This window comes from Mauremys reevesii, linkage group 1 (assembly GCF_016161935.1).
Source record: "Mauremys reevesii isolate NIE-2019 linkage group 1, ASM1616193v1, whole genome shotgun sequence".
Taxonomy (NCBI): domain Eukaryota; kingdom Metazoa; phylum Chordata; order Testudines; family Geoemydidae; genus Mauremys; species Mauremys reevesii.
The window spans coordinates 203,094,893-203,106,590 of NC_052623.1; the positions used below are offsets into that span (position 1 = coordinate 203,094,893).

Here is an 11,698-nt window from a genome sequence, read left to right on the forward strand (position 1 = left end):
AGCTATGGTCAGCGTCCACCTACACCGTCGCATGGGCCCCAGCAGGCAACAACACCCTGGCCCTCTTCTGCTTCCCAAAGCCTTTGGCGCAGCAACAAACAGCCCTGGGAAAAGCCCTGGCCCTCCTCACCTGCCCTTGCCCAGCAGGACGCCTTTCGGGCCTACACAGCTCCTCACACAACACCCGCCTGGGACCTTGCCCTCACCTACCAGCTCAGCAGCACCCATTTTCCTCAGAAAAACCTCCTCTTGCCACCCTCCCCCTTCCACACTTCACACTCACCTCATCACAAACTCACCCACGGCCCCTTTGGCTTCTCAGGCGCCTCTGGAGGACGCGGCTGCCCAGGCACGCAGATCCTTCCCTTCAACGCGCACTGGACGGACATTGAAACACAGCCCTTTCCAGGAGGGAATGCGCTGCTTTTGGACCCTGGCGCCCAGCAGGAAGTCCTGGTACTCTTTTTCTGACGGATGGACCCCCCGGACTTTCCTTTCCCAAGCAGAAACTAAGGACGGGCTGATGGCTCTCTTTGCAAACGGACGCCATCAGGCTGAGCCACGAGGCGTGCTGCAGGATAGCCCCTCCCCACCAAAAAGCAATGCCGTGACCGGTTCGAACCGAGGTTGCTGCGGCCACGGCGCAGAGTACTAACCACTATACGATCACGGCCAGGCGCTGGCAGCAGCCCAGCGGAAAATGCTCAGCTCTGCGCTCTCGGGCGACCACCTACCTCGCCGGCCACAGGTATTTCTCAAGTCTCCCCATTACAGTCACAGGTAAAACCCTGAGCAAAGGAAAAAAGACAGGAAGGCAATCCCATGCCTGTCCCTTTTTCTGTCTTCCTCCACCCCTGGACCAAGTCCCTCCCCATTTGTCTGGGACATTGTCCTCATGGCCCTGGCCAGCCTATTTCCCTTTGCCGCTCGGAAACGTGCAGGGCCCGGGGGCGGAAGGCCAGGGAGAGGCTTTGGCTCGGGCCAGCCTGTCCTTGCGCGGTAATTGTCTCTCTGGAGGTGAAAGTCATCAGTGCGGGGTGCGAAGGGAAGGGGCCGTAGAAGGAGAATGCAAGGCATGTGGTGGGCAGGCCAGGGATTTCTTGGTCCCCCCTTCAAAAGGGGTCCGCCTCCCCGTCGGGGAATCGAACCCCGGTCTCCCGCGTGACAGGCGGGGATACTCACCACTATACTAACGAGGAAAGGGGCACGGTGAGTGGCCCCAGCTCCCACACACCAGCTATGGTCAGCGTCCACCTACACCGTCGCATGGGCCCCAGCAGGCAACAACACCCCTGGCCCTCTTCTGCTTCCCAAAGCCTTTGGCCGCAGCAACAAACAGCCCTGGGAAAAGCCCTGGCCCTCCTCACCTGCCCTTGCCCAGCAGGACGCCTTTTCGGGCCTACACAGCTCCTCACACAACACCCGCCTGGGACCTTGCCCTCACCTACCAGCTCAGCAGCACCCATTTTCCTCAGAAAAACCTCCTCTTGCCACCCTCCCCCTTCCACACTTCACACTCACCTCATCACAAACTCACCCACGGCCCCTTTGGCTTCTCAGGCGCCTCTGGAGGGACGCGGCTGCCCAGGCACGCAGATCCTTCCCTTCAACGCGCACTGGACGGACATTCGAAACACAGCCCTTTCCAGGAGGGAATGCGCTGCTTTTGGACCCTGGCGCCCAGCAGGAAGTCCTGGTACTCTTTTTCTGACGGATGGACCCCCCGGACTTTCCTTTCCCAAGCAGAAACTAAGGACGGGCTGATGGCTCTCTTTGCAAACGGACGCCATCAGGCTGAGCCACGAGGCGTGCTGCAGGATAGCCCCTCCCCACCAAAAAGCAATGCCGTGACCCGGATTCGAACCGAGGTTGCTGCGGCCACGGCGCAGAGTACTAACCACTATACGATCACGGCCAGGCGCTGGCAGCAGCCCAGCGGAAAATGCTCAGCTCTGCGCTCTCGGAGCGACCACCTACCTCGCCGCGGCCACAGGTATTTCTCAAGTCTCCCCATTACAGTCACAGGTAAAACCCTGAGCAAAGGAAAAAAGACAGGAAGGCAATCCCATGCCTGTCCCTTTTTCTGTCTTCCTCCACCCCTGGACCAAGTCCCTCCCCGTTTGTCTGGGCCATTGTCCTCATGGCCCTGGCCAGCCTATTTCCCTTTGCCGCTGGAAGCGTGCCCCCACGTGCAGGGCCGGGGCGGAAGGCCAGGAGAGGCTTTGGCTCGGGCCAGCCTGTCCTTGCGCGGTAATTGTCTCTCTGGAGGTGAAAGTCATCAGTGCGGGTGCGAAGGGAAGGGGCCGTAGAAGGAGAATGCAAGGCATGTGGTGGGCAGGCCAGGGATTTCTTGGTCCCCCTTCAAAGGGGTCCGCCTCCCGTCGGGGAATCGAACCCCGGTCTCCCGTGACAGGCGGGGATACTCACCACTATACTAACGAGGAAAGGGGCACGGTGAGTGGCCCCAGCTCCCACACACCAGCTATGGTCAGCGTCCACCTACACCGTCGCATGGGCCCCAGCAGGCAACAACACCCTGGCCCTCTTCTGCTTCCCAAAGCCTTTGCGCAGCAACAAACAGCCCTGGGAAAAGCCCTGGCCCTCCTCACCTGCCCTTGCCCAGCAGGGCGCCTTCCGGGCCTACACAGCTCCTCACACAACACCCGCCTGGGACCTTGCCTCACCTACCAGCTCAGCAGCACCCATTTTCCTCAGAAAAACCTCCTCTTGCCACCCTCCCCCTTCCACACTTCACACTCACCTCATCACAAACTCACCCACGGCCCCTTTGGCTTCTCAGGCGCCTCTGGAGGGACGCGGCTGCCCAGGCACGCAGATCCTTCCCTTCAACGCGCACTGGACGGACATTCGAAACACAGCCCTTTCCAGGAGGGAATGCGCTGCTTTTGGACCCTGGCGCCCAGCAGGAAGTCCTGGTACTCTTTTTCGACGGATGGACCCCCCGGACTTTCCTTTCCCAAGCAGAAACTAAGGACGGGCTGATGGCTCTCTTTGCAAACGGACGCCATCAGGCTGAGCCACGAGGCGTGCTGCAGGATAGCCCCTCCCCACCAAAAAGCAATGCCGTGACCGGTTCGAACCGAGGTTGCTGCGGCCACGGCGCAGAGTACTAACCACTATACGATCACGGCCAGGCGCTGGCAGCAGCCCAGTGGAAAATGCTCAGCTCTGCGCTCTCGGGCGACCACCTACCTCGCCGGCGGCCACAGGTATTTCTCAAGTCTCCCCATTACAGTCACAGGTAAAACCCTGAGCAAAGGAAAAAGACAGGAAGGCAATCCCATGCCTGTCCCTTTTTCTGTCTTCCTCCACCCTGGACCAAGTCCCTCCCCGTTTGTCTGGGCCATTGTCCTCATGGCCCTGGCCAGCCTATTTCCTTTGCCGCTCGGAAACGTGCCCCCACGTGCAGGGCCGGGGCGGAAGGCCAGGGAGAGGCTTTGGCTCGGGCCAGCCTGTCCTTGCGCGGTAATTGTCTCTGGAGGTGAAAGTCATCAGTGCGGGGTGCGAAGGAAGGGGCCGTGAAGGAGAATGCAAGGCATGTGGTGGGCAGGCCAGGGATTTCTTGGTCCCCCTTCAAAGGGGTCCGCCTCCCGTCGGGAATCAGACCCGTCTCACGTGACAGGCGGGATACTCACCACTATACTAACGAGGAAAGGGGCACGGTGTGGCCCCAGCTCCCACACACCAGCTATGGTCAGCGTCCACCTACACCGTCGCATGGGCCCCAGCAGGCAACAACACCCCTGGCCCTCTTCTGCTTCCCAAAGCCTTTGCGCAGCAACAAACAGCCCTGGAAAAGCCCTGGCCCTCCTCACCTGCCCTTGCCCAGCAGGGCGCCTTTCGGGCCTACACAGCTCCTCACACAACACCCGCCTGGGACCTTGCCCTCACCTACCAGCTCAGCAGCACCCATTTTCCTCAGAAAAACCTCCTCTTGCCACCCTCCCCCTTCCACACTTCACACTCACCTCATCACAAACTCACCCACGGCCCCTTTGGCTTCTCAGGCGCCTCTGGAGGGACGCGGCTTCCCAGGCACGCAGATCCTTCCCTTCAACGCGCACTGGACGGACATTCGAAACACAGCCCTTTCCAGGAGGGAATGCGCTGCTTTTGGACCCTGGCGCCCAGCAGGAAGTCCTGGTACTCTTTTTCTGACGGATGGACCCCCCGGACTTTCCTTTCCCAAGCAGAAACTAAGGACGGGCTGATGGCTCTCTTTGCAAACGGACGCCATCAGGCTGAGCCACGAGGCGTGCTGCAGGATAGCCCCTCCCCACCAAAAAGCAATGCCGTGACCCGGATTCGAACCGAGGTTGCTGCGACCACGGCGCAGAGTACTAACCACTATACGATCACGGCCAGGCGCTGGCAGCAGCCCAGCGGAAAATGCTCAGCTCTGCGCTCTCGGGCGGCCACCTACCTCGCCGGCGGCCACAGGTATTTCTCAAGTCTCCCCATTACAGTCACAGGTAAAACCCTGAGCAAAGGAAAAAAGACAGGAAGGCAATCCCATGCCTGTCCCTTTTTCTGTCTTCCTCCACCCCTGGACCAAGTCCCTCCCCGTTTGTCTGGGCCATTGTCCTCATGGCCCTGGCCAGCCTATTTCCCTTTGCCGCTCGGAAACGTGCCCCCACGTGCAGGGCCCGGGGGCGGAAGGCCAGGGAGAGGCTTTGGCTCGGGCCAGCCTGTCCTTGCGCGGTAATTGTCTCTCTGGAGGTGAAAGTCATCAGTGCGGGGTGCGAAGGGAAGGGGCCGTAGAAGGAGAATGCAAGGCATGTGGTGGGCAGGCCAGGGATTTCTTGGTCCCCCCTTCAAAAGGGGTCCGCCTCCCCGTCGGGGAATCGAACCCCGGTCTCCCGCGTGACAGGCGGGGATACTCACCACTATACTAACGAGGAAAGGGGCACGGTGAGTGGCCCCAGCTCCCACACACCAGCTATGGTCAGCGTCCACCTACACCGTCGCATGGGCCCCAGCAGGCAACAACACCCTGGCCCTCTTCTGCTTCCCAAAGCCTTTGGCGCAGCAACAAACAGCCCTGGGAAAAGCCCTGGCCCTCCTCACCTGCCCTTGCCCAGCAGGACGCCTTTTCGGGCCTACACAGCTCCTCACACAACACCCGCCTGGGACCTTGCCCTCACCTACCAGCTCAGCAGCACCCATTTTCCTCAGAAAAACCTCCTCTTGCCACCCTCCCCCTTCCACACTTCACACTCACCTCATCACAAACTCACCCACGGCCCCTTTGGCTTCTCAGGCGCCTCTGGAGGGACGCGGCTGCCCAGGCACGCAGATCCTTCCCTTCAACGCGCACTGGACGGACATTCGAAACACAGCCCTTTCCAGGAGGGAATGCGCTGCTTTTGGACCCTGGCGCCCAGCAGGAAGTCCTGGTACTCTTTTTCTGACGGATGGACCCCCCGGACTTTCCTTTCCCAAGCAGAAACTAAGGACGGGCTGATGGCTCTCTTTGCAAACGGACGCCATCAGGCTGAGCCACGAGGCGTGCTGCAGGATAGCCCCTTCCCACCAAAAAGCAACGCCGTGACCCGGATTCAAACCGAGGTTGCTGCGGCCACGGCGCAGAGTACTAACCACTATACGATCACAGCCAGGCGCTGGCAGCAGCCCAGCGGAAAATGCTCAGCTCTGCGCTCTCGGGGCGGCCACCTACCTCGCCGGCGGCCACAGGTATTTCTCAAGTCTCCCCATTACAGTCACAGGTAAAACCCTGAGCAAAGGAAAAAGACAGGAAGGCAATCCCATGCCTGTCCCTTTTCTGTCTTCCTCCACCCTGGACCAAGTCCCTCCCGTTTGTCTGGGCCATTGTCCTCATGGCCCTGGCCAGCCTATTTCCCTTTGCCGCTCGGAACGTGCCCCACGTGCAGGGCCCGGGGCGGAAGGCCAGGGAGAGGCTTTGGCTAGGCCAGCCTGTCCTTGCGGTAATTGTCTCTCTGGAGGTGAAAGTCATCAGTGCGGGTGCGAAGGGAAGGGGCCGTAGAAGGAGAATGCAAGGCATGTGGTGGGCAGGCCAGGGATTTCTTGGTCCCCCTTCAAAGGGGTCCGCCTCCCGTCGGAATCGACCCCGGTCTCCCGCGTGACAGGCGGGGATACTCACCACTATACTAACGAGGAAAGGGGCACGGTGAGTGGCCCCAGCTCCCACACACCAGCTATGGTCAGCGTCCACCTACACCGTCGCATGGGCCCCAGCAGGCAACAACACCCTGGCCCTCTTCTGCTTCCCAAAGCCTTTGGCCGCAACAAACAGCCCTGGGAAAAGCCCTGGCCCTCCTCACCTGCCCTTGCCCAGCAGGACGCCTTTCGGGCCTACACAGCTCCTCACACAACACCCGCCTGGGACCTTGCCCTCACCTACCAGCTCAGCAGCACCCATTTTCCTCAGAAAAACCTCCTCTTGCCACCCTCCCCCTTCCACACTTCACACTCACCTCATCACAAACTCACCCACGGCCCCTTTGGCTTCTCAGGCGCCTCTGGAGGACGCAGCTGCCCAGGCACGCAGATCCTTCCCTTCAACGCGCACTGGACGGACATTGAAACACAGCCCTTTCCAGGAGGGAATGCGCTGCTTTTGGACCCTGGCGCCCAGCAGGAAGTCCTGGTACTCTTTTCTGACGGATGGACCCCCCGGACTTTCCTTTACCAAGCAGAAACTAGGGACCAGCTGTTGGCTCTCTTTGCAAACGGACGCCATCAGGCTGAGCCACGAGGCGTGCTGCAGGATAGCCCCTTCCCACCAAAAAGCAACGCCGTGACCCGGATTCAAACCGAGGTTGCTGCGGCCACGGCGCAGAGTACTAACCACTATACGATCACAGCCAGGCGCTGGCAGCAGCCCAGCGGAAAATGCTCAGCTCTGCGCTCTCGGGGCGGCCACCTACCTCGCCGGCGGCCACAGGTATTTCTCAAGTCTCCCCATTACAGTCACAGGTAAAACCCTGAGCAAAGGAAAAAAGACAGGAAGGCAATCCCATGCCTGTCCCTTTTTCTGTCTTCCTCCACCCCTGGACCAAGTCCCTCCCCGTTTGTCTGGGCCATTGTCCTCATGGCCCTGGCCAGCCTATTTCCCTTTGCCGCTCGGAAACGTGCCCCCACGTGCAGGGCCCGGGGGCGGAAGGCCAGGGAGGGGCTTTGGCTAGGGCCAGCCTGTCCTTGCGCGGTAATTGTCTCTCTGGAGGTGAAAGTCATCAGTGCGGGGTGCGAAGGGAAGGGGCCGTAGAAGGAGAATGCAAGGCATGTGGTGGGCAGGCCAGGGATTTCTTGGTCCCCCCTTCAAAAGGGGTCAGCCTCCCTGTCGGGGAATCGAACCCCATTCTCTCGCATGACAGGCGGGAGATTCATCACTATACTAATGGGGTAGGACTATAGAAAGGACTGAACTCCGAGGGTACATCTACACTACCTTCCTGATCGGTGGGTAACAATCTATCTATCAGTGATCGATTTATCGCATGTACTGTAGACACGATAAATTGATCCCCGAGCACTCTCCCATCGACTGTTGAACTCCAGCTGGGCGAGAGGCGGAAGCAAAGTCGATGGGGAAACCGTGGCCGTTGATCCTGCACAACTAGGAATTAGAATTAGTGATTCTCATTCAATCTAAGATATGTTGACTTCAGCTATGCCATGCTCATTGATGAAGTTGCATATCTTAGATCTATCCTCCCCAGTGTAGACCAGGCGCAAAACACCATCTCTGGTAAGTGTCAACCATAGCATGAGCCCTACCAGAGGCATGGGCCAAACTATCATTAAGGAAATACCTCTTGTTATTGCTGAAACTATGCTTTAAGTGAGAAAATTTTCGTCGTACGTCCACATTTATTTTTCAAAGTATTAACAAAAAAGTGAATGTATTCATTTTAATAGTTAGCGTTCGAGGAGTAGGGGAATACAAAATGAATATAAAAGTAACAAAAGTATTCTTTGTCAGAATATTATTTCAGTTACACAATTCTGTGCCTCCTAATGACATAAAGAAGCATGAAAATTACAGGCAAGTCTCATCTTATGCTGGGGTTACATTCTGCTGTCAGCGTGTAAAGCAAAAAACACGTATAGTCACAATTACATTTAGTGTAATGGCGGGCAGAATCTCTCGCACTACAGCAACAGTATTTAAATTGCTATTTTTCTCATTTTTTGTTTGTTTTGTTTTTGCCGACCACACAAAGCTGAATTCGCGCATGTTAAATACGCGTAAGATGAGACTTGCCTGTATACAAAAATGTGTTAGCATTGGCCAACAGTGATTACAGATAGTTTAGATTGTCCTCTTACTTCCATAAATCTACAGTCAGAATAGCTCCTTTGATTTGAAATGATGAAACCTTTTTTTGAAAAAATATAGTAATTAGAGCCTGATTCTCCTTTTGTATCAGTGTAACTCCCTTGACTTCCGTGGAGTTACCTCTGATTTATTCCAGTGGGATAGAAGAAGTAAATGCTAAGAATATCTGCTTTTCTCTGCAGAAAGGTTTCAAACAGAGGGTGAATGTTGTTTTTTTATTTATCACTAATATAAAGTACTGTTCCACACTAAAGGACTACTCTCATAGTAAACTGAAATTAAATATATAATAGAACAAAACATTTAAAGTTTGTGATCAACATATTCATAAATTTTTCAGTATTAATTGAGGGAGGGGCCAGATGGAGAAGGGATATGAACATATACATGCTTTGTGCTAAATTCTGCTCTTAGTTATACGCTGATATAGCCCCACTGACTTCCAGGGCTTTACAACAGTGTAACTAAGGACAAACTTTCCCCCTTTATCTATAACAGGGGTGGACAAACTACGGCCCACGGGCCAGATTCGGCCAGCCAGCCATTTTAATCCAGCCCTCGAGCTCCCACTCAGGGGCGGCTCTACGTTTTTGGCCGCCCCAAGCAGTCATGCGCGGGAGGCGCCCCGGAGCCGCGGGAGCAGCGGACCTCCCGCGGGCATAACTGCAGAGGGACCGCTGGTCCCGCGTGGCTCGGCTGGACCTCCCGCGGCTGCGGACGGTTCGCGGGTCCGGCGGCTCCGCTTGAGTTGCCGCAGTCATGCCTGCGGGAGGTCCAGCCGAGCTGCGGGACGAGCGCCCCCTCCGCAGTCATGCCTGTGGCAGGTCCAGTCGTCCCGGGGCTCCGGTGGACCTCCCGCAGGCATTACTGCGGCAGGTCCGCCGGCCCAGCCTGCGGCCCCCCCCCGGCTGCAGGGGACGCCCCCTAGATTTTGCCGCCCTAGGCACCAGCTTGTTTTGCTGGTGCCTAGAGCCGCCCCTGCTCCCACTGGGGAGCGGGGTCTGGGGCTTGCCCCGCTCCGGCACTCCAGCTGGGAATCAGGATCGGGGGCTGCTCCACGCAGCTCCAGGAAGCAGCGGCTTGGCCCCGTTCTGGCTTCTATGTGTATGGGCAGCCAGGGGGTTCCACTCTGGATGGTGCCCCTGCCCCAAGCGCTGCCCCCGCAGCTCCCATTGGCCAGGAACTGCAGCCAATGGGAGCTGCAGGGGCAACACCTGAGGATGGGGCAACACGCACAGCCGCATGGCCACAGCTCTGCATAGGAGCTGGGGGTGGGGCATGGCCGCTGCTTCCAGGAGCTGCTTGAGGTAAGTGCCGCCCAGAGCCTGCACCCCTGAGCCTCTTCCCATGCCCCAACCCCCTGCCCAAGCCGAGATCTCCCTCCTGCCCTGTGGACCCCTCGATCCCAGCCTGGAGCACCTTCCTGCACCCCACAACCCTCATCCCCAGCTCCACTCCAGAGCGCACACCCCCAGCCAAAATCTGTACCCCTTCCCACACCCCAAACCCCTGCCCTGATTCCAGGGCTGGCTTTAGGAAGTGCGGGGCCCAATTCGAACAGTTTTGACGGGGCCCCGGCAGGGATGACAAAGAAAACCCAACAACACGTGGAGCTTGTACTCACCGGGCGGTGCTCCGAGTCTTCGGTGGCACTTCGGCGGTGGGTCCTTCACTCGCTCCAGGTCTTCGGCGGCACTGAAGGACCCACCGCCAAAGTGCCGCCGAAGACCCAGATCAAGCGAAGGACCCACCGCCTAAGTGCCGCCGAAGACCCGGAGCGCCGCCAGGTGAGTAAAAATTAAAAAGGCGCCTCTAGCCAGGGAAGAGATTCTCATTGGGCGCGGGGCCCTCTTAGGCGCGGGGCCCGATTCGGGGGAATTGGTGGAATTGCCTAAAGCCGGCCCTGCCTGATTCCCCTCCTGCCCTCCGAACTCCTTGATTCCACCCCAGAGCCCACACCTGCCCCGCACCCAACTCTCCTGCCCAAGCCCAGAGCCCCCTCCCACACCCTGAACACCTCATTTCTGGACCCACCCTGGAGCCCGCAGCCCCTACCGCACCCCAACCCCAATTTTGTGAGCATTCATGGCTCGCCATACAATTTCTATTCCCAGATGTGGCCCTCGGGCCAAAAAGTTTGCCCACCCCTGGTCTATAGTAATGGATGAAAATACATGCCTAGCATGACACACCTAATTTGTTCCTTGCTGATTTGTATTATTTGAAGAATGAGAGGAGGAGGAAAAGATGTCATATTTTTATGGAAATTATGACTCAAACTTTAAAGTTATTGGGTTAGATTCTGATCCCACTACACTGGTGTAAATCTGCATTAACTCTATTGAAGCCAATCAAGTTTCTTGACAGGGAATTAACTAAAAGTAGATTCTGTACCACTCGGTTTTTTTTTTAAAGTTAGAAAACATATTTCATAAAAGGTTGTAAAACATGGTCTCAGGAAAACATATCTGTAGGGCGTCAGACATTGCAATTTATACAAAGTAAGGACTTTCTAAGGCCCTGATCCAGGCAGGTACTTAAGCACGTGAGTAGTCCCATGAAGTAAATGGGACTACTCCCATACTTAAAGGCATATGCTTAAGTGTCTTCCTATAGTGGGGCATTAGAGATTTTGGAAAGTTTTATTTGCCTAATTAAATACCACTTTGTATAAGGATGAACTACATGCTCCTGCATTCCAGACACTGGGTGGGGGGGGAGGTCTGGGGCCCCACACAGCCCCCCTGCGGGGGGGCTGCGTAGGGCACCCAAATGGCCCTGGAGCCATGCTTCCAGGGTGAAGTGGCACACCCAGAGACAGTAGAGAGGTAGGGGGCCTCTCTGCATTTGGCCCTGGCCCCCCCTCGGATGCATGTAAATTTGGCTGGGGCACAGCCTGTTCCAAGGTGGGGGCTAAAAACGTACCCTCCTCATGGAACAAATCTGATCATAATTGCTGCCTCTCCTCACCAGGGGGTTTCTCACAGGAGGGGAGAATTAAACCATAAGAACGGCCATACTGGGTCAGACCAAAGGTCCATCTAGACCAGTATCCAGACAGTGGCCAATGCCAGGTACCCCCGAGGGAATGAACAGAACAGGTAATCATCAAGTGATCCATCCCCTGTCGCTCATTCCCAGCTTTTGGCAAATAGAGGCTAGGGACACCATCCCTGTCCATCCTGGCTAATAGCCATTGATGGACCTATCCTCCAGGAACTTATCTAGTTCTTTTTTGAACCCTGTTATAGTCTTGGCCTTCACAACATCCTCTGGCCTGGAGTTCCACAGACTGACTGTGCATTGTGTGAAAAAATACTTCCTTTTGTTTGTTTTAAACCTGCTGCCTATTAATTT

At 56.8% G+C, this 11,698-nt stretch overlaps 2 non-coding genes across 2 annotated transcripts; both read right to left on the bottom strand.

Moving 5' to 3' along the window:
- Positions 1–1,127: 1,127 nt before the first annotated feature.
- TRNAD-GUC lies at positions 1,128–1,199 on the bottom strand. Its single transcript has one exon. It is a non-coding gene; the product is annotated as a tRNA-Asp (tRNA).
- A 3,651-nt stretch (positions 1,200–4,850) lies between these two features.
- On the bottom strand, positions 4,851–4,922 carry TRNAD-GUC. The gene has a single exon. It is a non-coding gene; the product is annotated as a tRNA-Asp (tRNA).
- Positions 4,923–11,698: the final 6,776 nt, after the last annotated feature.